The sequence below is a fragment of the Dasypus novemcinctus genome, chromosome 10 (genome assembly GCF_030445035.2).
Source record: "Dasypus novemcinctus isolate mDasNov1 chromosome 10, mDasNov1.1.hap2, whole genome shotgun sequence".
Classification (NCBI taxonomy): Eukaryota; Metazoa; Chordata; class Mammalia; order Cingulata; family Dasypodidae; genus Dasypus; species Dasypus novemcinctus.
In genome coordinates, this window is record NC_080682.1 from 85,274,607 (window position 1) to 85,301,339 (window position 26,733).

General features: G+C 41.1%; 2 pseudogenes; one reads left to right on the forward strand and one right to left on the reverse strand.

The window, feature by feature from the left end:
* The first annotated feature begins 1,481 nt into the window (after positions 1 to 1,481).
* LOC101440514 (serine/arginine-rich splicing factor 11 pseudogene) lies at positions 1,482 to 3,179 on the forward strand (annotated as a pseudogene).
* An 18,061-nt stretch (positions 3,180 to 21,240) lies between these two features.
* Positions 21,241 to 22,782, reverse strand: LOC101440963 (putative monooxygenase p33MONOX; annotated as a pseudogene).
* Positions 22,783 to 26,733: the final 3,951 nt, after the last annotated feature.

Below are 26,733 nucleotides of genomic sequence, written 5' to 3' on the forward strand. Positions count from 1 at the left end.
ACAAGAACACCTGAAACATGGTTCTAATACCCTGTTGGGGATGGTTCTTTAAAAAAAATTTTTTTTTAAACTTTTTATTTTATTAGAGCAATTTTAGGTTTACAGAAAAATTATGCAGAAAGTACAAAGTTGCTGTATACCCCTGCTCACAAACACAGTTTTCCCTATTATTAATATTTTGCATTAGTGTGGTACCTTTGTTACAATTGATGAAACAAAATTCTTACAATGATATAATTAAATATAGCCCATAGTTTATGTTAGGGTTCACTCTTTGTGTTGTATAATTTTATTTATTTGTTTATTTATCTATCTTTTATTCTGGTAACATAACCTAAAAATTCACATTTAAATAACTTTCAAGTATTTAAGTCAGTGGTGTTAATTATATTCATAGTGTTGGGTTACTGGAGGAATGGCTCTTTTGAAGCTTGAACACAAGGAACTTATCAGCCCATCAACACAGCTTCCAGCAACTATGTGGCTATGGGATATAGAGAATAAGGAACAAAAGCAGTTTGTCTGTTAATGGGAAAGATATTAGCACATATTTAAACTATCTTGCCCCAAGACTGTGTTGACTCTCCCAGCTATCTGTCTATATAATCTCCAGTGACCTTAATCACAACATTCCCCAAAACATGATATTGGACCTGGTGAGCAAGAGTGGTAAAACAGGGAAGTGGACTTGGCCCAATGGATAGGGCGTCCACCTACTACATGGGAGGTCCGCGGTTCAAACCTCAGGCCTCCTTGACCCAAGTGGAGCTGGCCCATGCGCGGTGCTGATGCGCGCGAGGAGTGCCGTGCCACGCAGGGTGTCCTCTGTGTAGGGGAGCCCCTACGCACAAGGAGTGCGCCCCATAAGGAGTGCCGCCCAGCGTGAAAGAATGTGCAGCCTGCCCAAGAATGGTGCTGCACACACGGAGAGCTGACACAACAAGATGATGCAACAAAAAGAAACACAGATTCCCAGGGCTGCTGATCAGTGGTCGCAGAAGAACACACAGCGAATGGACGCAGAGAGCAGACAACGGGGTCGGGGCGGGGATAAATAAATAAATCTTAAAAAAAAAAAAAAAGTGGTAAAACACCCCAAACGCCCTACTAATACATGTAAAGATGGAGGGTAAAAGATGCAACTCAAGAAGATTTAAGAGATTGCCACATTGGTGACATTTTTCAGGGTCCAGTGGTCTGGAACACACTTTCTAAGTTAAAGGACAACTTGCTTTACCTTGAACAAAGAGAGCAAAGGAAACATTGCTTGGTGGACTTCTTTCAGTTTTGGGGAAAGCATAAACTGTATTTGGAAATACCATTTTATCCATTTGTTGGATAACTAGGAGATGAGAGCTCACAATTTCGTGTGAGATCAAGAACAAGACAAGGACCTGCTACAGAGCAGTTTCAAATTATAAAAGATGAGGCAGTTGGAACCGAGGAGCGAGAACACGAGCAGCGCCATGAGCAGCAGCGCCATGAGCAGCACCACCGTCTTCCCTGGCACTGCGGGCCCGGCCCCAGTAGTGGGCCAGGTGGCGGAGCCGCGGCAGCGTAGGTGGCAGCACTGAGGGAATCCAGGTGACTAATGTCTCTTGAGCTCTAGCTCTTCGGTTTCCTAGGCAAGATCAACGAATTGCACCTCTTCCGGCCGTGTGATTCACCTTTGCCAGTCTCATCATGTGTCTGCTTTCTTAAGTTCCATGATACACACTCAGCAGTTGTGGCACAGCATCTGACAAACACTATATTCTTTGACAGAGCTTTGATAGTCGTACCATATGCAGAAGGAGTTACTCCTGATGAAACTAAAGCTTTGTTTCTCTTGGCACCAGCTAATGCAGTGGCAAGTCTTCTGCCTGGTGGTGGACTCCTCCCTACACCCAACCCACTTACTCAGATTGGGGTTGTTCCATTGACTGCTTTGGGAGCTCTTACTCTTGATTCTGCCCTTGCTGCACTTGAGCTTTCTGGAGCAAACTTAAACTCTCAGTCTCTTGCTGCAGATCAGTTGCTGAAGCTTATGAGTACTGTTGATCCCAAGTTGAATATGTCGCTGCTGGTCTTGTTTCACCAAGTTGAAATCAGATACCTCTAGTAAAGAAATAGAGGAAGCCATGAAGAGTAGGAGAAGCACAGTCCCTAATTTCTGCTGCTATAGAACCAGATAAGAAGGAAGAAAAACAAAGGCAAAGTCAAGATCACATTCCAGGAGGAAGAGGACTCCCTCATCTTCTAGACACAGGCGATCAAGAAGCAGACCAAGAAGGAGATCACATTCTTAGTCAAGGAGTAGGCGATGATCCAAAAGTCCAAGACAGAGAAGATCTCATTCCAGAGAAAGAAGTAGAAGGTCAAGAAGTATATCAAAAGCCAAAGACAAAAAGAAAGAAGACAAAGAAAAGAAACGTTCCAAAACACACCAAAAAGTTATAGCACAGCCAAACATTCTAGAAGTACAAGTAGAGAAAGACAACAAAGAAGCAGGAGTGGAACAAGATCTCCAAAAAAGCCCAGGTCTCCTAAAAGAAAATTGTCTCACACACTATCTCCTAGGAGATATAAAAAGGAGAAGAAGAAAGATGAAGACGGAAAGAAGCAGAAATGAAAGAGAACGATCAACAAGTAAGAAGAAGAGTAAAGAAAAGGAAAAGAATCTGGAAAGAAAATCAGAGAGTGATAAAGATGTAAAACAGGTTACACGGGATTATGATGAAGAGGAACAGGGGTATGACAGCAAGAAAGAGAAAAAAGAAGAGAAGAAACAAACAGAAGCAGGTTCCCCTAAAGCAAAGGAATGTTCTGTGGAAAACGGAACTGTTGATTCACTAAGAGAATCCAAAGTGAATGGAGATAATCATCATGAAGAAGACATGGATATGAGTGACTGAATATTGCCTTTACAAGGAATCCAACTGTATATGTGCATCAGTATCATTTCTTTGTGTGATTTCTTAATGCTGTATTTGTTCATCTCAAACCTAGATGTATACAGCTTTGAGTTATATAACTGGTTATAAAACTTCTGATATTGATATTATTTACATCAAAAGTTTTTAGAAAATGGTACATGGGTAATCAGTTCTTGTCTTGGTGAAATTTGATTGAGTAACCCAGCAGTTTTACTATGCTGGTGCTGCTGCATAACAAAAATGAAAAACTGCATGCATCTACAGCAGGCATAGATTGTTTATGTTGTATGATCTCCTTTATTAAGTTCACAATAGTATTTCTAGAATTTGATTCATTGCCATAATAGAGCCATGTAGGGAATGCACTGATTGCATATTAATTGTGGCAGGAATATCCTAAATGTCATTAAAATCCTCTAACATGATGGATCCACTTATGATCTTGTTTGTTGACATGACAAATTGATATTCTTATAATTACATCTGGAAATGAGCATTTGAAATAGATAATCCTTTAAGCCTTGTGGCTTTTGTTTAACTTTGAAAGGTTATATATGCACTAACCTTTTTTCATGGCTAATTAGCTTCTAATTACTGACCCAAAAGATGTCAAATAAAATTGTCTTTGGCAGTGAGTGAAGAGCAACGTATTTTGAAACAGAGTCGTATACTTCTTCATACGGTGTTTGGGAGGTTTTTTTTTTACCTGAAATTATTCCACAACATCAGTGAAAATTTATCTACTTATCCTGAGTTCATTTCTAAACAAAAATTATCTTGTCCTCATTTTCAATTTTCCACTCTTTTAATTTGTTTTAAGTTCCGTGTTGGAAAAGGAGGTAGTGCATTTTAAATTGGCCTTCGTATGCTTTTAAAATAAGACAAATCTACTTGATAATGTACTTTTTATTTTTATTTGATCTCAACTTATATAAAACCAATAAATTTGTGTTAGTGTTATTGCGATAGTAATCTTATGCACTCAGTGATTCCATGTTATATGCAAAGTAGTTATGTAACTTTTCTTAGTTACACAGTTTCAAACTTCAGTTTTTGCAGTAAAAACGAAAGTAGGCTACAGTCTGTGCCATGTTGATGTACAGTTTCTGAATTTGTTTTACAAGACTTTGATAATAAAACCCTTAAACTTAAAAAAAAAATCATAAAAGATGTTGTTCTGCCACTTGGGATATATGATTGTAAATGTAATAGTGCTAGAGGTATCCATGGTAGACAAAACTGCTGTATGGTATCTCTAGCAAGCTCCAAAAGGAGAGTTGCAGCACATTTCTAGGGTTCAGCAAACTATGGTCCGTGGGTCAAATTTGATTGTGGCCTGCTTTTCTTTTTTTATAATTCACCATAGAGGAGAAGGAAGAAAGGAAAGGAAGGAAAGAAAAAAGGAGGAAAGGAAGGAAGGGAGGTCAAAAGAAAGGAAGGAAAGGAGAATGGGAGGGAGGATGAAGAAAAAGAAGAAAGGAAGGAAAGAATGAAGGAGGGAGGGGGAAGACAGAAATCATACATGGTTTACAAACTAAAATATTTACTGCCTGGTCCTTTATACAAATTTTGAGAAACAGCTCCTAGTGTTACTGGTGTTGCTGGATTTCCTCTAGGTTCTTGGCTATGTTACATAAAAAAATTTAAGAACATGCCAGTTTACTTAGACCAGTAGTTTATTAAGGAAATGAGAGGAGAGAATAGAAATGGGAGAAAATAACAGATTACGGGTTCCCAGCTTCATCTGTGGGCTGGTCCAGGTAGAGAAGGGAATAAAAGGTGATTTAGTTTCTCCGCTTGCTTTTTTGTTTTTTCTCACTTGAATTGTCTTTATTTTATTTTTTCATTTTTTATTATTATTTTTTAAAAGATACATAAATCACACAAAATGCGCTTGCTTTTTAAACAATTAATTATTCCTCCCACTTGCTAATGTTTGGGGAAGGGGTCCCAGTTGTTTGCTGTTTTGATTGAGTACCCCACCCATCAATTCCCCTGGGGGGCCCGATGGCAAGGCCCCTTGAGAATATCTGGGGCTTTTCCTTCATTCTGGATGAAATCCTGTTCCAAATGGAGGATTCTTGTGGGGTTCTTCCAGCAGCTTTCTGGTGGGATTTTTCCCTTGGGGGTGTTTTAGGCAGGGTTCCATGGCCATGTGTTTCATGGCCATAGTTTTCTGCCAGGTCCCAGATTTTTCTTCTTATTCCCTAAAGTAACCTGCTTCACTGGGACCTCATAGAGCTCTCAGGATGTGATGGGCTTTATAAGCTCTACCATGTCATAAGATTAAGCCTTCCATTGTAAAATGGAAATGCTGCATTTGTAATTGGGCCAAAGCAGGACTAGAAGTCTGAATAAATTACAAAAACAGGTGGTTCAAACTCCCATGGCACTTACCAGTGCTGTACTGAAACCTCTTCTTCAATTCACTCTAATCATGGGGACCCAATTCACAGAAGGGCCAGCACAATATGTTGGTTCTAATGAAAAATGGACTGTGTTGCACTACAGTTCTACTCGAGGGTGACCTAAAGAACAGTGGTGAAGGAAAATTTTGTGGGTAGAGTTGAGAATGGCATATTTTTCATTCACTTTGTGTGGAGAGATAAGTGACCTGAGAGGTAGCTAAACACTGACTTGTAGTGGTGGATGTTTTGTGTGATTAATCAGGGCCCTAGAAGAAGAAAGATGGGAAGATGGTAACAAGGAGGTCTGGAGAAGATGATGGACTTAAGGAGATAGGCATAAAGTGCTTAGATCCTTGTGTCTTGTGAATAATGTTCACCAGAGAGCAAATACCACAGACGATGCACTCAGAAACCAGTTGGACAGGATGACTTGTTTTATGTATGTCAGCAAGATTCTCCTTAACCACACAAATACTTGCACAGTGGGTCTATTAATGGAGTGTCCATGATAGCAGGGATGGAGGTTTACACAGGCCCAGTATTATAAGCTCCTTCTAACCAAGGCTGATATGGCTATTGCCACAAATGAATAGCCAGCCTGCCAGAGATAAAGACTGATGTGAGGGAAGTGGATTTGGCTTAAAGGATAGAGCGTCCACTTACCACAGGGTTTGAACCCTGGCCATCCTTGGCCCTTGTGGACCTGGCCCATGCGTAGTGCTGATGTGCTCAAGGAGTGCCCTGCCACGCAGGAGTGTCCCCTGTGTAGGGGAGCCCCACGCGCAAGGAGTGCGCCCCATAAGGAAAGCCACCCCACGTGATAAAAGTGCAGCCTGCCCAGGAGTGGCACTGCACACATGGAGAGCTGACACAGCAAGATGACACAGCAAAAAGAGACACAGATTCCCGGTGCTGCTCATAAGGATAGAAGCGGACACAGAAGAACACAGCGAATGGACACAGAGCAGACAATGGGGGTGGGGGAAAGGGGAAAGAAATAAAAAAATTTTAAAAAAGGCTGATGTGAGCCCTCAGCTTATATCTTCCCTTGAGATCAGCCAGCCACTGGTGGAGACTGATGATATCGGATGCCTTCCTCTTCAGAGAGGGTAGCAATTAGTTCTTAGTAAGACTGACAACTGCTCCAGAAGTGGGTTTGACTTCTCAATCCACAATACCCCTTCCAACAACAGTAAGTAGGGACTACAGAATGCCTTATCTACCATCACGGGAGCCCACATAACATTGTCTCAGAACAAGTAACACTTTTTATGGCAAAGGAAGTGTAACAATGTCAGCATGACCCCAAAATCCACAGTCTACCCATATTCCTCATTACACAGAATCTGCTGGCCTAAGAGAATGTTGGAATGGCCTGTTAAAAGTTTACCCTAGGCACCAGCTTGGAGAGAGCATCTTGTGTGCTTGGGGTACTGTCCTCTAGGATGTATTTAAGTGCTGAACAAATGCTGATATATATTCCTAATGGTTAAAATACATGGGAATGGGAAGTGGATGTGGCTCAAGTGATTGGGCTTCCATCTACCATATGGAAGGACCTAGTTTGATCTCTGGGGCCTCCTGGTAAAAGGTATGCCCATGCGGTGACCTAGTGCCTGTGTGGAAAGCCAGTACCCACATGGAGAGCCTGTACCCGTGTGGCCACACAGCAAGATGATGACGCAACAAGAAAAGAGAGACAAAGGGGAGAGTCAAGGTGAGATTCAATTGAAACCAGGAACTGAGGTGGTGCAATTGACAGGGAACCTCTCTCCACATCAGAGGTCCCTAGGATCAAATCCTGGTGAATCCTAGAGGAGAAAATGAGAAGAGAAGACAAAAAGAGGAATAGACACAGAAGATAACACAGTGAATGGACACAGACAGCAAAAACAGCAGGGTGGGGTGGGGGAGTGAGAAAAAAAAAATGGAACTGGGAACAAACATTAAAATTTGGATTGGGCCCTCTCCCCATCATCCTTGTGTCCCACCTGGGGACACAGTAAACTTGAATTTAAAGCTACAAATTCCACCTTGGTCTCTTTGGACTCCTTATGCCAATGGATCAGTAAGCAAAAATGGAGTTGCTATAAAGGCAGGGACAGTCAACCCTTAATAACATGATTCTTCTGTGCCTAGTGATAATAATTACAGCAACCACAGCCCATTAAAATTAAGGCCTCAGATCTCTCAGGTATAAAAATCTTGGTTACCCCACCAGGGAAGTAATCCAGATAAGCCAGTGTTGGCTGAGATAAGGGAACTCTAGTGTGTGTAATAGATTAGGGAGATGGTAACTATCATTTATAAACTTTGGATTAGCTTCAGCTCTGGATTCTGTACTAACCCTCTTACTTATTTGCAATTCAGTCCTCCATGTTGAAGAGGACACTGCTAAAAACTGGATTTAATGTAGGTTATAAGTAAATCTGTGTGGTGCGAGGAGTGGATTGTATCATTTTACTTACATGCACCACTTCAGATCCTCACCTCAAATTTCAACTCCAACTGTGGGTGGTGACAGTTCCTCTTAATCTTCAACGTCTTCATTCTGTTTGGAGACATTCTGCATGGATCTAGGGTGTTTCTGAATATCTCGTGTCAGATTTTGTTCCAGTCTCATCATTTTTAAGGATGTTTGTATAGTAAACCATCTTGGAATATAGAGATAATATCCTCCTCTGGAATTTGGGTAGGTTTGATAACAGTGCCCTTTAAAAGATTGGGGTTTCCTTAAGCTTGAGCTTTCTCAGACTGTGACACATACCCACAATATGCACGGCAACCACCTGGGTCTGCCACTTCATCATCCTTGTGGGAGTTGGGTAGCAAAGGGAATTAATGTGAACAGGACACTCATGCCGCCTTCTGTGCTGTGAGTAATAAAGTCCTTTGTCTCTGACCTATGAGTCTCAAGTCTTCAGCCACCATCCATGAAACTGTGGCAGTGATAACTTATTAGCTTGCAAATATTGTTCTTGCCATATACAGGTACAGCGTGTCTATGTGACTGTGTCTCACCTCAGGCCTGAGCTACAGGCGTCTCAATTCCTATTCCAGTAGTATCACAGTATGCCCAAAGAACCATGCTTCGCTTTTATGCATATGCACCCTGGAAGTGTGGGAAGTAAATACTCTGTAAGGCAACCCTTTGCCAATAAAGAAAGATAGCTGATTCTGTCCCTTTCTTCTCTTGATTGATGGTCCTGAAATACATTTCATAAATCTTCTTATAATCTCACAGGATCAAGCATCTAGTCTCCACTCATAGACAACTAAAAACCTTTCCTTATATTGGCTCTTCCTCCTTTTTAGTTTCCCTCCACCTGCACCTCACTCCCATCCTCTGGAATTACATCCATAATAACCATTAAGCCTCAGGTTCTGCTTTTGGGAAAACCCAGGCAATGACAATGGAACTTTGAGGCTAATTAGATGTGGTGGCAAGAAGACAAAGCTTTTAAGCCTGAGTGACTTGGAGAATGGTAAAACCATTAGCAGAAATCAGCAATGAAGTAGGAAATTTGCTGCTAAGAACATTGCATTTTAAATATTTGGCTATATCTCTGTGATGTCTAGTGCACAGGGATGATACTGACCTAGATATTGGATAAAAGCTAGAGATGCCATTCAGCAAATGTATATTGAGAGTTATTGTTTGCAAAGTAGTTTTGGTTTGGTGCTATGTTCTTAAGGATAACACCGCGAGAGAATTAAGACCTGAGAAATGGGGAGAAGATAGACAAAGTATTAGTAGAAGAAGAAGTAAGTAATTAAGCACCTATTCTGTCCATGGCTCTATGCTTAGCTTTGCTATGAAGGAAACAGGTAAAATAGTCCTTGTCTTTTTTTTAAGATACTCATAATTTAAGAGAGATGATGTTTGTAAATAACACAGAGCTGGAGGTGAGGAATATTCTTAAAAGAAATAGAAATGGGAGCTCTGAGGAGAGAGGGCGATATTACTTACAGCTGAGATATTAGGGATGGCTGGAGGGAGGAGGTGACATCTTTGCTGAGCTCTGGGTACGTAACACGGAAACATCCAATAACAGCCTGTGAGGGCAGTGCACTCCAGGCAGAGGAGATGACCGGAGAATATGGTTTGGAGAATGTGCTAGGATCTTTGGTTGCAAAGATCATATTACTTTAAGTGAAAAAGATTTATTCCAAGATTACTTGGGAAAATGAAGAAGCCAGAGATTTATTCCGGTAGGACTGAGGCCTTCCAGAAATTAAATTCAATCTAGCAACTGAGATCACTATTCAGAATCTGAGTCAGCTCTAGGGATCAGGTATTTTGTCATTTCCCTTGCGGCAGGAGTTTCTGGATCCCCTTCTGTGGTCTGTCCTTAAGTAGAGATCCTTTCACTGCATCTACTGCATCTACTACTGCTTAACTTTTCTTTATGCTTCTGCGTACAAAGGGCTTTTGTTTCCTCTTGGCTTCTGCTGTGTCACAGCTTCTCATTATAGCTTTTTCTCTGTGTGTCTTTCAGTTTATAATCCTGCAATTAACTACTTTACTCTCTGGTTCTCACATTCACTTTTTGCCAGAAAAAAAATGGATTGATACGGGTAGTTATTATCATTTCTGTTGAATAACTCTCTCTTGGAAAATTGGACAGGCAATGGCAGACTCCCTTAGGTCAATTAGCTATGTCAAAGGTGGTAGAGTCGTATAGTTCTGAACAAGGTGATTTATGGGTTATAAAACCCTCTGATGGGGCTATGGGCATTCAAGGCACTGCTCCAATACTGGGAATATCAAGTAAAGAGATTTGGCCTGATCTTAGGTAGAGCAAAGAGGATAAACCTGGGACCAGATAATGATGGCCATAAGTGCCAGAGTAAGTCATTTAGATTTATTTGATTGGAGCAATAATTCTCATTCCTATCAGCCCCCCCCTTTTTAAAAAATAATGTCCTCTCTACTATTCTAAATGTGGTTTAAAGATACTGTAGTCTAACTACAAACATTCATTTAAAAAAATCTATAGTACTCTAATTATAATACAAAGGAATGAAAGGAAAGCGATTTATAATAAAATAACTTGTATTTCAATATTTAATTGCTTACGCACAGCTACACTAAAAGCCATCATAAGCAGTAGTCAGGTGCTTGCAACTATACATAACAAAGTCATAAATGTTACTGCAAATTCAAACTGACACAATACATGTGTTGGTGATTCAAATGTCACTAACAACATTGTCTCAGTAATACAATTTTCTGAAATGGTATCACCAACTTCTAGCATAGTGTCTGTTACTCAGTTAAAATTTATTAAGTGCTTTTCAAGGTAAAAAAAATCTGAAAGAAAAAGAGACCCAATTAAAGATTTTAAAAAGAGAAGTGTCTGGATCAGAACTGTCTTTAAAAAGATGTAACTCAAATGATTGGCTCCTGCCTACTATATAGGAGGTCCAGGGTTCAATTCCTGGGGCCTCCTGGTGAAGGCAAGCTGGCCCGCGTGGAATGCTAGCCTGCAAGAAGAGCTAATACAACAAAAAGAGACACCGAAGAGAGACAGTAAGAAAGGCAACAGACCAGGGAGCTGCAGCGGTCCAGGAGATTGAGCACCTCTCTCCTACTTCAGAAGGTCCCGGGATTGGTTCCCAGTGCCACGCAAAGCGAAGACAAGCAGACACAGAAGAACACACAATGAATGGACGCAGAGAGCAGACAACAGGGTATGTGTGTGTGTAATAAATAAATAACCTTTAAAAAAAAAAGGTTTAAGACCCCCAAAAGATGGTCATGAGCTTCAAGTTCTGAATTGTTGTCAGCTTCGGCTCATCTCCTACTCCTATCCCAGTGCTTATGAACAGATGAGCATTCAATACATGTTTTTTTAAATTGAATTGATTTGAATCAAATAATTCCTCTAGCAAGGTATCCATGGGGCCCTTTGGTATAGCATTATCTTAGGGCAGAGCTCCAGAAAAGCAGTATCAGTGGAAGAGATTCCCTATCACCACAGGGCCCAGAAGTTGGCCCTATCTCCATTTCACAAGTGGAGGACCCTGGAGTCTGAAAATAGAAAGTTCTAGACCCAGCCTTTTTGCAAAGAAAGCTACTTTCTATTATAGCATCCTTAGATTCACTGACAAAAAGCTCAAGGACTCCCAGTGAGAGAAATCTTTAATGAAATCCTACCCTATGTATCAGACACATAACATGTCCCAGCATTTGGTTGACTAGAGAGTATCATCAGAGTCAAGCATCGTTTCTGGCACTTCATAGCCACTTAATACATGTATGTTGAATGAATGAATGAATAGCAGCAGCAGTAAATGGTGCTGAAGAACAATAAAAAAGCAAAATGCTATTGTGTGTTACTCCAGGGAGATATGAGACTCTTAGATTACATGATTTTCAGACAGAAGAGCCATCAAGGAGACTCACTCAAAAGCAAGCACTCAGGCCACATATTAAAGAAAGGAAATAATATATGCACATGGTTACACAATAGTCCAGAAGAGTGTAATATGGAAGGTAAGAGCTTCGTGTCCTTTTTCTTCTCTCCCACCTTCAGTTCCATGCCCCACACAGGTCTGAATTTCTAATTATAATACTTTATTCAAATGATCTGGTGACATTAAATCTATTTTCAGCTTTATCTCTTTTCTCTAACTATGAAAACCCTGATTTGATTAAGAAAGACTTACATGTTGAGTTAATTTTCACATGGAGGGGAGAGTTTGAATAGAGAAACACTCCTACCACACCTGCCTTGACAGCCATTATCGTTGTGCCTGTCATTACTCAGGGCAGAGCCCCTGTTCTCTCTAATAACAAAAAGATAATAATATTTATTTGTAAGTTAACCTTTCTTGAGAACTTGCTGTTCGTGGCATTATTCTAAGCACTCAATTTAAAAATATGATCTCTAATTCTCACAACAATTTATGAAGGAAATAGTATTATTGATACAAAGCAAAAGTGGGTTCTTGCCTGATAATGTGCTTCATTAATGACCGATTCCTGAGGTTTCAAAGAGAAGAGTTTATTTGCTTGCACAGAGCAAAGGAGCACAGAGGCTGAATGGCCAGAACACTACCTCCGGGAAGTGCAGGGATCCTGATGGTTTTATAATATCTAGGCTTAGCAGTTTATGCTAATGAGTAATTGTGGTGGAAATGGCCCCTGTTCCTTCATTGATAATCATTACGGGGCTAAACAGGATGACGGGTGGGTACAAAATGGGGGTGAGTTACCAGAATTATTACAATCACAAAACAATCATTATCAGAGATCCAGGCATCTGGGGATGGGGAGGTACAGAATGGGGGTTGGTTGCAAGGTTTTTCTCATGGATTTCAAATGGGAGGGTAGAGTGATCATTTCAATAGAAATGTTCATATAGAAGAGTAAGATTTTTCTGGAATAATCATGACAAAGGTAGGTTTTTAGTTGGAAATGACCATATACAAAGGGTGAGGTCTAGCTAGCCACAGTAATTTCAGATATTAACCTTTGGCTAATTTTAAATCTACAGGAAGTAAAAGGAATCTATATAATGACTCAGTAATTTTAATTATTTGTTAATTCTTATAACCCTCTGTGACGTTGTCATTCCAATTTTTCAGATGAGAAAACTGAGACTTGGAGAGGATACATAATTTGCTCTGAGCATACTGCTAATGAATAGTGGTGCTTAAATTGAATACCACATATGCTTGGTGAAACTGTGAAAATGTCTTAAACGCAAACCGTGAATCCCATTTCAGCCAGATTCCTATAAAGGTCTGTCTTTGTAGGTGTATGCCACAATAAGTTACAGCATTAAAGAAAGGTTGTTATTATTGTTAGATGTTGGGGTGGGACAATTGGGACACGGAGACCAGCGATTGAGGGCAAGGATTTATTGGGAAGCGCTCCCAACGGAGGGGGTCTGAAAAATAAACTTCAGCCCACCTTTGGCAGAGGCAGTCATGAATTTATACAGTACGTTTATAGGCGGGAACATGCTTAGTTAGCGGGAGTGGGTTTGGGTTTAGGGAAGACCCAAGGGCCTGGAGGGATGGCTAGGGGGTGGTGGGCTATGGGCAGTGAATTTCAGGGGTGCAGGAGTTGGTGGGGTCATGTGGCTTCTTTGTCTATTCTTGTGAAGAATTGAATTAAGCCTCTAGACTGGATGGAGACACATGCATATTTGGAACTCAGGGCTGGGAAGATGGGAGGAAGAACACTCAGAGCAGGAGAAGTACGTAAGCAATGCATTGCACTTTTCATTCACATAGACTCAGGATGGGGGGCTGTTCTATGTCCCAGGTTGTGACTCTTTCTGAGTAAATGGCTGGTGGCCCTTCCACAATGGGGCAGGTTAATAATAAACTTGCAGCTTCTGCGAGTTGTGGCTGTTATGGGGGCTGGGGCTGGGGCCTAGTTCTGTCAATTATCAAAGTGGGATAAAATATTTTAAAACATTTAGGGAAATAATGTTAATTTTAAAAAAGCAAGCAAGCATGTTTGGCAGCCCCTTTTCATTGTAGGGTTTCACTATTTTGCCCAGTGTGAACTTTACCCAATGGAGAAATGCTGATAATCAGAAACAAGTAAAATGCAGGTTCGATTCATAAACAATCTACAAGCACACCAACAGAAGAGTAATTTAGTAATTTATGTCATGAGCATAATGCAATTTTTTGAAATGATGATTCTGAAGATCTATGAGACATGGGGGAATATTTATATAACATAACCTGAAAACAGTAAAATAGCTGTACTGTGAACAAAAACATAAGGAAAAAACGAAAATAATCTTGGTTTCTAGTTTAGTCACTGGAATTAGATACGACACTTTTTCTGAAAAGTTTTTTATAGTATGGTTGTTTGGTCGTTTTTGACTAATGAGGAAACGTCAACAAAAACAATAAAGCACTATTATTCAAAAATGGGTTCTGGCCTCAGTAATGTAGGAAGCAGGAAGCAACTGGAGAAAGAAATAGAAGAGAAAGCAGCTAGGAGGCAGAGCTAGCATCAGGATCTGTAGGTTCTGGACGAGAAAGAAACTATTCAGTTCCAGTCCCTTCATACCAAGTTTATCAGGTTGAAGTACACTTTGAAAAGCACCCATTCTGTTGGAACTTTGTGTCAGAAATTCTCTTGGAATTCATAAAGTTTTGCTCTTACATTAGGAATAATTATGTTTTATTATTTACTGCATTTTGGAACAGAGGCAAATCTTTTTTGGCTGTAGGCAAGTCTGATCTTCAAAATCCAAGGTCAGAAGTTTCTACTGAAACTTGCTGTACCAGTTTGATATAAGTGATGAATTCCAAAAAGCAATATTGGATTATGTTTGTAATCTGATCTGTACCTGGGCAGGGTTGGGTCATTAGGGCTTTAATTGGGCCATGTCATTAGGACACTGAGTCTCCACCCCTTGGTGGGTGGGGACTCACAGACAAAATGCATGGCAAAAGAGAGAGTTGGAGCTTTTGATGCAAGGGTTTCTGATGTTGGTGATTGATGCTAAAGACTTAAGCAGGAGCCCCAGGAAGTAAGCTCACAGAGGAAAGAGAAGCCAGCCCCAGGAAGAAACGAACCTTGAACCCAGAGAGAGAAAAACAAGCCCCAGGACCATAGGAACCCAGGAAGACTGAACCCTCGGTGACATCAGCATCCATCTTGCTCCAAATAGACTTTGGTGAGGGAAGTAACTTATGCTTTATGCCTGGTATCTGTAAGCTCCTACTCCAAATAAGTACCCTTTATAACACCCAGCAGATTTCTGGTATTTTGCATCAGCACCCCTTTGGTTGACTAATACACTTGCATATAGCATTTGCTGCTTGGGGCCATTTCATGATTCCAAAACATGAGCCTAAACCTAACCTCCCCAGGGGGATAGTAATAGGATTGTCTGGGATGCCCCCGTCCCCCCACGCAACAAGCCCAGCAGGCACCCAGATGCGCTGCGCAGGTGGCCTGAGGCGCAGGAGCCCTGCAGCAGCGCCCCGGGGTTAGCCCACATCCGCCCCTCCCCGCCGGCTTCCCCTGCGGTCTCCCGCGTCGCGGGCGCTGACTCAGCTCCTCCGGGCACCATCTTCAGTCATGGTTTCCGACAGCCGTGAAGGAGCCGCACTCCGAGCGTCACCGCTCCCTAATGGAGGGGCCGCGAGCGTCCCAGGGGCCCTTGCAGACTGCTCCGTTCCCGCCCCCGCCGTGACTCAGCGGCTTCCGTTCCCGGGTCGGCGGAGCTCGGGACCGCCGCCGGCGTTTCCACGCCCCTTTCCCGCAGCCGTCAGGACGGGGGCGACGCGCCGTCTTCCGCCCTTAGGTGCCCTTCGGGAAGGTCGTGGTAGGGATTGGCTGCCAGGTAAAGGGTCTGTGAACTCCAGTACGGGGAGCTGCGGCCTCAGCACAGGAAAATATTACTGTCAGACATTGCCGAGAAAGGGTTACTTTCCGACCAGGCAAGCGCGACCTGTTGGGCATTCCAGGGCTTCAGTGCCCCACGGACTGTGTTTGGAAGCTCCACACTGCCGCTTGCCGGGTGTGTGACCTCTGGAGAGTCACTTGATCTGTTTAAGTCTCTCTTGCATATGAGCGATATGGGGATGATTCTATACCTACCTTGGAGGCGGTGGCATAGCCTACACATTACTCAGCAAATCTCAGCTTTCGTTACTAATTCCTTTAGAATTAACTTTCAGATATAGTTCTTTCTAGCCTTGTCGGGTGGAACCGTATTTGGACTCAGTTCTGAATGTCTCACTGCAGGATCACTGCAGTGACTTAACTGGTTTTGCCACATTCCCACCCAACCCTCACCAATGACCATGTACATTTTTACTGCACATCGTGTTCTTAAAGCCATTCCCCTTTGCAAGAGTGTTTAACACCTCTCTGCTGTCTTTTAGTTTGAGCTGAAAGTCCTTTTTCTGATATTTAAAGCACTGGTTCATCCAAACATCCATCCTTCTCTTCCCTAAATATTTCATGCCTACTCCTATATACCCTGTATTTGGAACATAGGTTCCTGCCTGCCAGAAGCATCCATGGGGGAAATGAACACATAAATAATTATATTGTGCTTTGAGTGCTGTGATCCAAGTATGAATGTGAGAAGGAGCAACTAGCCTGGATATATGGGGAAGAGGAAAGGCCTCACAGAGGAGCTAACATAAGAACTCTGTGTTTTCGCGGGGGAATGAGGCTGTGTATGATGGATGAGTAGTTTACCAGCGCTGTGTGTATATGAGAGTGTCTTGATAAAGAACTTGGAGGTTATCTCTATACTCTGTTCTGTTGCCATTACAGAATCCTCCAGGACACTTCAATAAATACCCAGCCATATCCCTTGATTTTCTTGGGTCCAGAAGTAGGGGAAATACAATCTTGGTTTAAAAATGAACAGCCCCTGATGAAAAACATATACCCCATGACCTAGTGTTTACACTTTTGGATATGTATCTCAACGAAACACCCTTGTTTACAAAGAAGCAATTTTGGGAAGTGGATGTGGCTCAAGCAGTTGGGCTCCTGTCTGCCATATGGGAGGTCCCGGGTTCTGTTCCTGGGGCCTCCTGGTGAAGGGAGCTGGCCTGCACAGCGAGATGATGCAACAAAAAAGAGACACAGAGAAAAGACAATGAGAGACACAACAAACTAGGGAGCTGAGGTGGCTCAAATGATTGAGTGCCTCTCTCTCATGTTGGAAGATCCTGGGATTGGTTCCTGGTGCCTCCTAAAGAGAAGAGAAGACAAGCAGACAGAAGAATGCTCAGCAAATGGACACAGTAAGTGCAAGTGGCAGGGTGATGGAATAAATAAATAAATCTTTAAGGAAAAAAATAAGCAAGTATGAGGATGTTTTGTAATGGCCAAAAAGTGGAAATCACCTAAATTATATAAAAAGGGAATGAATAAATGTATATTTATATATCAATCTGACTTGGTCTCAAAAGCAGAGTGATAAAAGGATGGTGCATAATGATACATTAAGATACCGTGAAGGAAGTGGATTTGGCCCAGTGGTTAGGGCATCTGTCTACCACATGGGAGGTCCACAGTTCAAACCCCAGGCCTCCTTGACCCGTGTGGAGCTGGCCCATGCGCAGTGCTAATGCGTGCAAGGAGTTCTGTGCCATGCAGGGGTGTCCCCGTGTAGGGGAGCCCCACGCGCAAGGAGTGCGCCCCACAAGGAGAGCCGCCCAGCGCGAAAGAAAGTTCAGCCTGCCCAGGAATGGCGCTGTACACACGGAGAGCTGACACAACAAAAAAAAGAAACACAGATTCCCACTCCGCTGACAGCAACAGAAGTGGACAAAGGAGAACATGCAGCAAACAGACACAGAGAACAGCCAACTAGGGTGGGGGTGGGGGGGGAAGGGGAGATAAATAAAATAACTCTTAAAAAAAAAAGATGCCATTAATATAAATTTTGAAACACATCACAGTCGATTGGTTATGGATATATACTTATGTATGCATATAAATTATGGAGAATAGAGTGGAAGGATATACACTAGACTCATAGTGGCAGTTGCCAGTTGGACATTGAGAAGGGAATTGGGACTGATGGGGAAGGATGTGTGGTTACATGGAACTTGTATTGTTTTATTTATTTAAAAATTATGGGAGCAAATGTGACAGTGTTAATAGTTGGTGGTTCTGTACTCCTTCACTGTTGGTGGGATTGTAAAGTGGTGCAGTGTCTGTGGAAGACAGTTTGGGGGTTCCTCAGGAAGTAAACATAGAACTGCTATATGATCCAACAATTCCTCTACTAGGAATATATCCAGAAGAATGGAAAACTGTGACACGAACAGACAGATGCACACTGATGTTCTTAGTGGCATTTTTCACAGTTGCCCAAAGATGGAAACAACCAAATGTCCATTAACCAATGAATGAATAAACAAAATGTGGTACATACATATGATGGAATACTATACTGCAGTAAGAAGAAATGAAATTGGCACACATAAGATAACATGGATGAATCTCGAAGACATTATGCTAAGTGAAATAAGCCAGACACAAAAGGACAAATATTGCATGATCCCGTTAATATGAACTAAATACGAAGAATAAAGTATGGAGTTAAAACCTACAGTATAGGTTATTAGGAGACAAGAGGAGGGCTGAGAAGCACTACTGATGCTTAATGTATGTAGTTTTAATTAACTTGACTGTAAAAGTGTGGAAATGGATAGTTGACGGTAACATTATAGTGACTAGCAATTGGTTTATAAATGGGAATGTGGCCAGAAAAGGTAGTCTAGGGAGGTAAATATCAATTGAAAGAAAGCTAGAGAATAATCTAGGGGCTGAATAACATAGTGAACCCAGAGGTGGAATAGAATTGTTGTTGATGGTACATGCAAGAGTGTTCTTGTCAACTAGAGCAGATGTATGTCACATTGCAGGGTGGTGGAAATGTGGAGAAGCACAGGAAAAATACGATTGATATGACCTATGGACTGTGGTTAATAGCAATACCATAATATTCTTGATCTATGCCAAAGATGTGCAATGTTGATAATGGAATATGGAAAAAGTGTACAAAATGTATTCTATGGACCGTGGTTGGTGGTAATAGTCTGATGATGATATCTCATAATCTCTAACAAATGTTCCACCACGGTGTGGTGTATTGGTGAAGGGGTGTTGTATGGGAATTCTACATATGTGCATGATTGTTTTGTGAGTTCACCACTTCTATAATAAAATAATAATAATAGGGTGGGTGGGGGGAAAATACACCAAATGTAAAATATGGATTATAGTTAGTAGTAATATTTTGATGCTACTTTTTCATAATTTGTAACATGTTTCACAGCAATGCAAGTTGTTGGTGGTGGGGTGATGTATGGGACGCCTGTATGATGTTATGCATACTTGTTTTGTAAGTTCACAACTTTTACTATATACTTATTATTTATGTATGTTCATGTATAAATTATATACTTCAATAAAATTTTTTTAAAAAGTTGATGGTTCTGGGTGATAAGAATATGTGTGATTTGTTATTCATTATGCTGTTTTGTATTTTAAAATTTGATTTTCTGAAATAATCACAGGGCTTGCAAAAAAAAAAGGCAAATATTGCATGCATGAAGAAAGGTATCGGTAAATGTCTATGGGGATTCAGAATGGAGGAACATTATGAAACAAAGGGTGAAAGGGACCAGGGAGAGCATCTGAACTAAGCCTTAAGGATGAAAAAGATGAGGATAGATGAGAAGGGGAATAAGTGGTATTCCATAGGCAGAATGAGCAGCACAAAAAAGGCATGGAGACTAGAAAGAAGGGGATTCTTGAGTAGTTCAGCGTGGCTGGACCAGGAGATACCTGATAGCTTGAAACAGGAAGCAAGGTCTGAAAGGTGATTATAACCTGATCCAGAAGGAACCTTGGATGGGAAACCAAAGAATTTCAGTCTGCTCTGTAGATAATGGATTGTCATTAAGGGTTTCAGAGTTGAAATAAAAAGATCAGAACAGGAAGATCAATCTGGTTGTGAAATATAGATTGAAGTGCAAGCCCTTGGAGATAACAAAGGCTAGGAGGAGGGGTGAAGGGAGGCAGCAACAGAAGTGGAGAAGAATCGGAGGCAGGGAAAGCAGCTAGGAGGAAATGATCGTAGGAATCCAAGATCCCAAGGAAAAGATGAATCCAGGTGCCCCAGCCCCTACCCCTAAACCTTTTTTTTTTTCAAACACTGTTATTAATCCTTATTGAGTCCAGTGCCACCCCTCCCTTTTATTGAAAGTGGTAAGGATTTTTATTGTCAAAACAAGTAAGAGATAGAAACATATCAGGAGACACAAGTAAATTAATTATTCTGATTGTTCCAGACTCCAGGATCTCTGTGGAAAGGCTAGCTCCTTATGTAGACCTTGAGACAGGAATCAAGGTAATGACTGAACATGTACACAGTGGGGAGAAATGAAAGGGCAGTTTCCTTCTTTCCTTTCCTCAGTAAGGTATGTATATGTATAAATGCATGAGGCTCATTTTGGGGAAAAAGCTTTCATATAGAAAAATATCAATTTCCTCTTCACCCCCCAAAAATGATTTCAGGTCCTGGGCTCAAGAAGGAAATAAACCTTAAAAATCACATAAAATCACACAAATTTTTTTAAGAGTATAATCTTTGGTTACCATCTTCTCTACTTTAAAAATTTTAACATCCATTTATCTATACCAAATTAGTACACTGAATTTTTTCCCTTATGAAGTTTTCAACCAAATTGGAGTTAAATTAATTTCACTTTAAAGAGCAAGAAAGGATATGCAAGGCTAGTGCTTGCTCTTTGTGACACAAAAGAGAAACACCCCATGCAACAGCACTGGCCCAAGAAGTACTGTGTGAAGTACTGGCTGCAGGACCGGTGATCCCTTAGGTCTACCAAAAAGACAAGGAGACTCCAGTTTCAGCATAGGAAGAGAAGTCCCTGCAAGTCTGACTTTTAATAGTACCCAGATCTCAAACAGATCTGAAGTCCCTTTCACTGACAAGGCCAGAGCATAGTATCAGCACAGCATCAAGAGGATCAAGGTAGTTTAAACTATTCAGTGAATATCATTACTCTGTGATTTGTCAGTGCTTATGTCGCTAGTGGTAAAGGAATCAGAAGCCTGGGTTTTGGAACATCACAAACATTATTTAATAATCAATCATTAAAATTCTTGTCTAGGGTAAATGATACAAAAACAGGTCAAGAAGTCTCCAGGACATCACTGCTGAGATTAATTGTCTAACTTCAAACTAAAGCAGTACAAAATGGCTTTTTCACACAAATAAAGTCAAGCTTTGCACTGTTTCTCAAAAGCCAATTAAGTCTCCAGCTCTAGCCTTAGTGTAACAGGTTTTTTTTAAAGATACCTCTTTCCAAGGTAAAAAGGGAGTAGAGAGCAAGACACCCTCCATCCAGAGTCCCTGGAATATAAAGCACTCTTAGAACCCAAGGGATGTGAGCACATTCAGGTCTCGGATTTTGAGATTATGGGTCCGTGCTGATTGTTTCTTCCTTTTCATCACTGGCATGTCCACCTTGGGCAGCTTGAAAATTGCTGGATTCTCAGCCTTCAGGTGCCGTGGACACAGATGGGCTCTATTGGAGAAGACATCTGGGTTCCTCTGTAGGCCTGGGTGGCAATGCCGCCTGAATTCTAGAGGGATCTTGGTCCGAAAGAGGGTTGATTTTTCTGATGCGTTTCTGTCCTTACCCTCATTTCTGGAATTCATAATGCTAGAATTTGGGCCAGGAAAAGCTGTAGAAGAACCAGAAGTGGGGAAGTAGCTGTGGCTCAATCAGTTGGGCTCCCATCTACCATATGGGAGGCCCTGGGTTGGTGTCCCGGGGCCTCCTTGTGAAGGCAGGCTGGCCCACGCACCATGGAGAGCTGGTGCAGCAAGATGACGCAACAAAGGGAGACAAGCAGACACAGAAAAAACACACAGCAGATGGACACACAGAACAGACAGCAAAAAACAAGCTGCAAGAGGGGGAATAAATAAATAAAATAAATAAATCTTACAAAAAAAAAAAAAAAAAAAAAAAAAAAAAGAACCAGAAGTGAACCAGGCTCTGGATTTCTGCTTAGGGTGAAGAATGAGGAGTGCTGCTTGGAGTAGCCTGGATGGATGCAGTCCGCTTTACTTTTATTATTTCTCCACTCTGTAGCTTTATTTTGTAGGGTGCTTCTGCCATTCAAAGGTACTTGGTCTCCTTGGTGGTAGGACCCTTGTGGGATGTGTAGCTAGCACCTCTTAGCCCTGCTTGTTGCTCAAAATGAAGAATGCTCTCCTGGGTCTTTTTTTTTTTTCCCTCCCCCTCCCACCCCGACACCCCACCCTGCTGTTTTTACTGTCTGTGTCCATTTGCTGTGTGATCTTCTATTTATTTCTCTTTTTGTTTTCTCTTCTTGTTTTTCTCCTCTAGGATTCACAGGGATTCGATACTGGGGACTTCTGATGTGGAGAAAGGTTCCCCGTCACTTGCACCACCTTAGTTCCTGATTTCTGTTGTGCCTGACCTTGACTCTCCCCTTTGTCTCTTGTTGCATCATCATCTTGCTGTGTGACTCACTTGCGTGGGCACTGGCTTGCTGTACAGGCACTCAGCTCGCTGCGTGGGCATGCTTTTTTTTTTTTTTTTTTTTTTAAACCGGGAGTCCCCAGAGATCAAACCTGGGTCCTCCCATATGGGAGGCAGAAGCCCAATCACTTGAGCCACATCTGCTTCCCTGGGTCTTTTTTGTGACCACAGAATTCATAATGTCATGGATAGCTATAGCCTTCACCATCTGGACCTTGCCCATAATGTCAGTGGCCAGCGATAATGTCATGACAGTGGAGGACACAATGGCCTTTCCTTCCTCCACCATGGGGAGGAGCAGATACTTGCACTCTGGAATCCCTAGCTTCCAGGGTGTGCTGCGTATGTCTGATGGAGAAGTCGTGGGTATGGTGCTCAAGGGCATTGTCATAACTGACTGCTTGGGGTACAGCAGTACATCCTGATGGGCAGATGGGCAAGGACATCTTGCCTAGAGGCCCAGTAGGTTCAAGAGTGCAGTGAAATGATGTGACAGTTCGGCTGACAGACAGTAATGAGGAATTTTGTCCAGGTGCTGCAAATTATCAAATCTTCCCAGAAGAGTCCATTCAGAGGTTCTGTTCTTCCCCTGCCTGCCCCATAGCCAGCCCCAGCTCTGACACTAGAGAAACTCCAAGAGTGTAAACTACAATGTAAACCACTATCCATGTGGTGCAGCAGTGCTCCAAAATGTATTCACCAAATGCAATGAATGTGCCACGATGATGAAAGAGGTTGTTGATATGGGAGGAGGGGGGTGAGGGGGGTGGGGGTTTATGGGGAGTTCATATTTTTTGAATGTAACATTTAAAAAAAAAAATAAAGGAAAAACAAAACAAAACAAAAAACTCTGAGGCCCCGTGTGTCCTAGACACTGCAGTGCAGTTTGCACCCAAGCCATTTGTGGGCAGCCCTGTGCTGGCTGTGACCCTGAATGTCCTGAGCACTGACTAGAGAGCACAGGCTATGGGCTACAGCTAGTGACCTTCACGATACAGCCTCCCTGGTTCCCTTTTGACCACATACAATAGCCTCTGAAATCATCTTTATGCCTCTGGGCTGATGCTTCTCAAGAATTTTTCATGTTCCAACACATACCTGAGCGTTATGACACTATCCATTACAGTGGTTCACTAAGGCGGAGATACTAGGGAAAGTTGGTGGATGTATGCAGTTTGAAAGAAGATCCAGGTAATTTTCTGGCCAATCACAGCTTTCATTCTTTACAGATACTGTTCAAAAACCGTCAAAGGTTTCCTATTGCCTGTGAATAGAAGCCTCATTCCTTAGCACAATCCAGCTCTGTGCCTGCTGGCATCAGCTAATTTCTCCAGCTTGAGCTCCTTCCTCTCTCCTATATGGACTCTATGCTCCAGCCATGTTGACATGCTCTGAAACGCCCACAGAACACAGCAACATACTTTCCCACTCCCTTTTTTTCTTCTGGAATGTTCTTTCTCCCAATTTCTCCTTATCAAAAATTCTATTCATTTTTTTAAGGTTTAGATTCTTCTTCTTTCATAAAGTCTTTTATGGTTAACCCAGAAAAAATTATCTCCTGCCTCTCAGTTAACAAGGCCTCTACAGCCACATGACAGCTCATATTCTACCCTCCCCCAACATTTGCGTCTTCTAATCTAATCTAGAGGGTAGGGATCAAGTCATTTTTAGTGGATCATGTCTGTTATTTTTTTTTAAACAAATCAATTTTATGGTACATATTAATAAAGCATACAATTCATCCAAAGTGTACAATCAATGATATTTGATATAATCACATAGTTGTGCATTCATCACCTCAATCATTAGGAGAGCATTTTTATTATTTCAATAATAATAATAAAAAACAGACAAACCAGAAAATTCTTCACCTTTCAATCTCTCTGTTTCCCCTGCTGTATATAGCTGCTATTTCTGGCTATTGCTTGCTTGCTTATTAATTAATTAATTAATTAAAAAGCAGTTTTATTGAGATATATTCACACATCATGTGATCTATCCAAAGTGTATGATCAATGGCTTTCAGTATAATCACAACATTATACACTCATCACCACAAAAAATTTTAGAACCATTTCATTACTCCAAAAAGAAAAACTCCACACTCCTTAGCATGCCTTCCCCAGCCCCACAGAACCACTAATCTAATTTCATCTTTATAAATCATTTATATTTACCTTTTACATAAATGAATCATACAATATGTTATACAATATATTTAGTTCATAATAGCGCAGTCATACAGTATTTGTCCTTTTGTGTCTGGCTTGCTTCACTCAACATAATGTCCTCCAGGTTCATCCATGTTGTCAAAATCTTTATGATCAAGTCTCATATATTTTTAATGCCTCCAGAATAGACTAACCCAAATTTCTTGCAGGTCAAGGTGTTAAATAATTAACTTACCTATCACTTATTGAAAGTTCTTTTTTGGACCTGTATGTGGGAAGCTGGCACTCAACCACCGAGCCACATTGGCTGCCTTGAGTTGGCTTTTTCATTTGTTTGCTTGTTTTTTGTTTTTGTTTTTAGGAGGCAAACCTGTGGCCTCCCATGTGGGAAGCAGGCACTCAGTTGCTTGAATTGCATCTACTCCCTTCCATTCATTCTTTGTTTTCTCACTTTAAAACAATTATTTTATGGTGATAAATGCACAGCATTCTGATTATACTAAAAGCCATTAATTATACACTTTGGATAGACTGTATGGTATGTGAATATATTTCAATAAAGGTACCTTAAAGTAAATAAGCAAGGATAGCTAGAAATAGCAGCATAGATTGAGAGCACAGAGAGATTGAGAGGTGATGAATCTTTGTCTGCTTTTTGTTTTTTATTATTTTTGTTGAGATAATGAAAATGCTTTAATAGTGATTGAAGTGATGAATGTGTTTACACAAAATATCACCGATTGTACACTTTGGGTGGATTGTATGCCTTATATTATGTATCAATAAAATTGATTTCTTTTTAAAAAACAATTTTATTGAAGTATGTCATTCATATATGAACATACATAAACAGTAAGTGTATAGTAAAAGTGCGAACTTACAAAACAAATATACATATCATACAGAGCTCCCATACATACATCACCCCATAACCAACACCTTGCATTGTTGTGAAACATGTGTAACAAATTATGAAGAAGCAGAGTCAAAGCATTACTACGAACTATAGTCCATATCTTACATTTGGTGTATTTCCCCCTCAATCCTCCCTATATTTTTTGTTGTTCATAAATCATACCACTTATTTAAAGTATACAATCAAAGGCATTTGTTATAATCACAGAGTGTACATTCATCATGTCAATGAATATTGGAGCATTTTCATTACTCCAAAAAAAAAAAAAGAAAAGAAAAAACAAAAACAAAAAACAAACCATTATCACATCCACATGTTAACATTATTTTTTTTTTTAGGACGTACCAGGGAATGAACCTAAGACTTTGTACATGAGAAGTGGGCACTCAACCACTGAGCTACAGCTACTCCCCAATGAGAGTTTTTTTTTAAAGGAGGTAGCAGGAAATGAACCTAAGACCTTGTACATGAGAAGTAGGTGCTCAGTTAGTTGAGCTACATCTGTCCCCATTAGCACTATTAATTACAATATCCCATGATGTGCTTTCACCATTTCTATTCATTTCCAAATATTTCCAAACACTTTTTTACCAATTCTCAGCTTTCCATTGTCTAAACACATTCTATTCCTCGATGACTTACATTCTAGCTATTAACTCCATAATTGCTCATTATATTTAGTTCATAAAAGCATAATCATACAATATTTATCCTTTCGTATCTGGTTTGTTTCACTCAACACAATGTCCTCCAGGTTCATCCATGTTGTCATATGGTTCATGACTTCCTTTCTTCTTTACAGCTGATTAATATTCCATTATGTGTCTATACCACAGTTTGTCTATCCATTTTTCAGTTGATGGACACCTGGGTTGAGAGAGAGGCAAAAGAAAAGAATTGTGATGGCAAAGCTGCAGCTGCCAGAATCCTAACCCACGCTGTAGACAGTTTTGAACTCTCAGGCCTAGGGGCTGGTGGCTACAGACAAAGGGGACTGTAGAGATCTACCTTCCCAGGAAATGGGGAGATGGGGCACAGCCTAAGGCTGGCTCAGCTTTTGACCCACAGATTTGGTCAGCAGTGCCCACACGCCTTTCCAGGCTAGGTGGGTTGCCATTGTTTGCCTTGGAAGCCTACAGGGGACTAAAGAGATCCAACCTCTAAATCTCCCTCTCTATTGCCAAGGACTGTTTGTTGAGGATATAGAGGGAAGTGGAAATATTTCCTACCCAGAAAAAGGAAGGGGGCTGCCAATAAACACT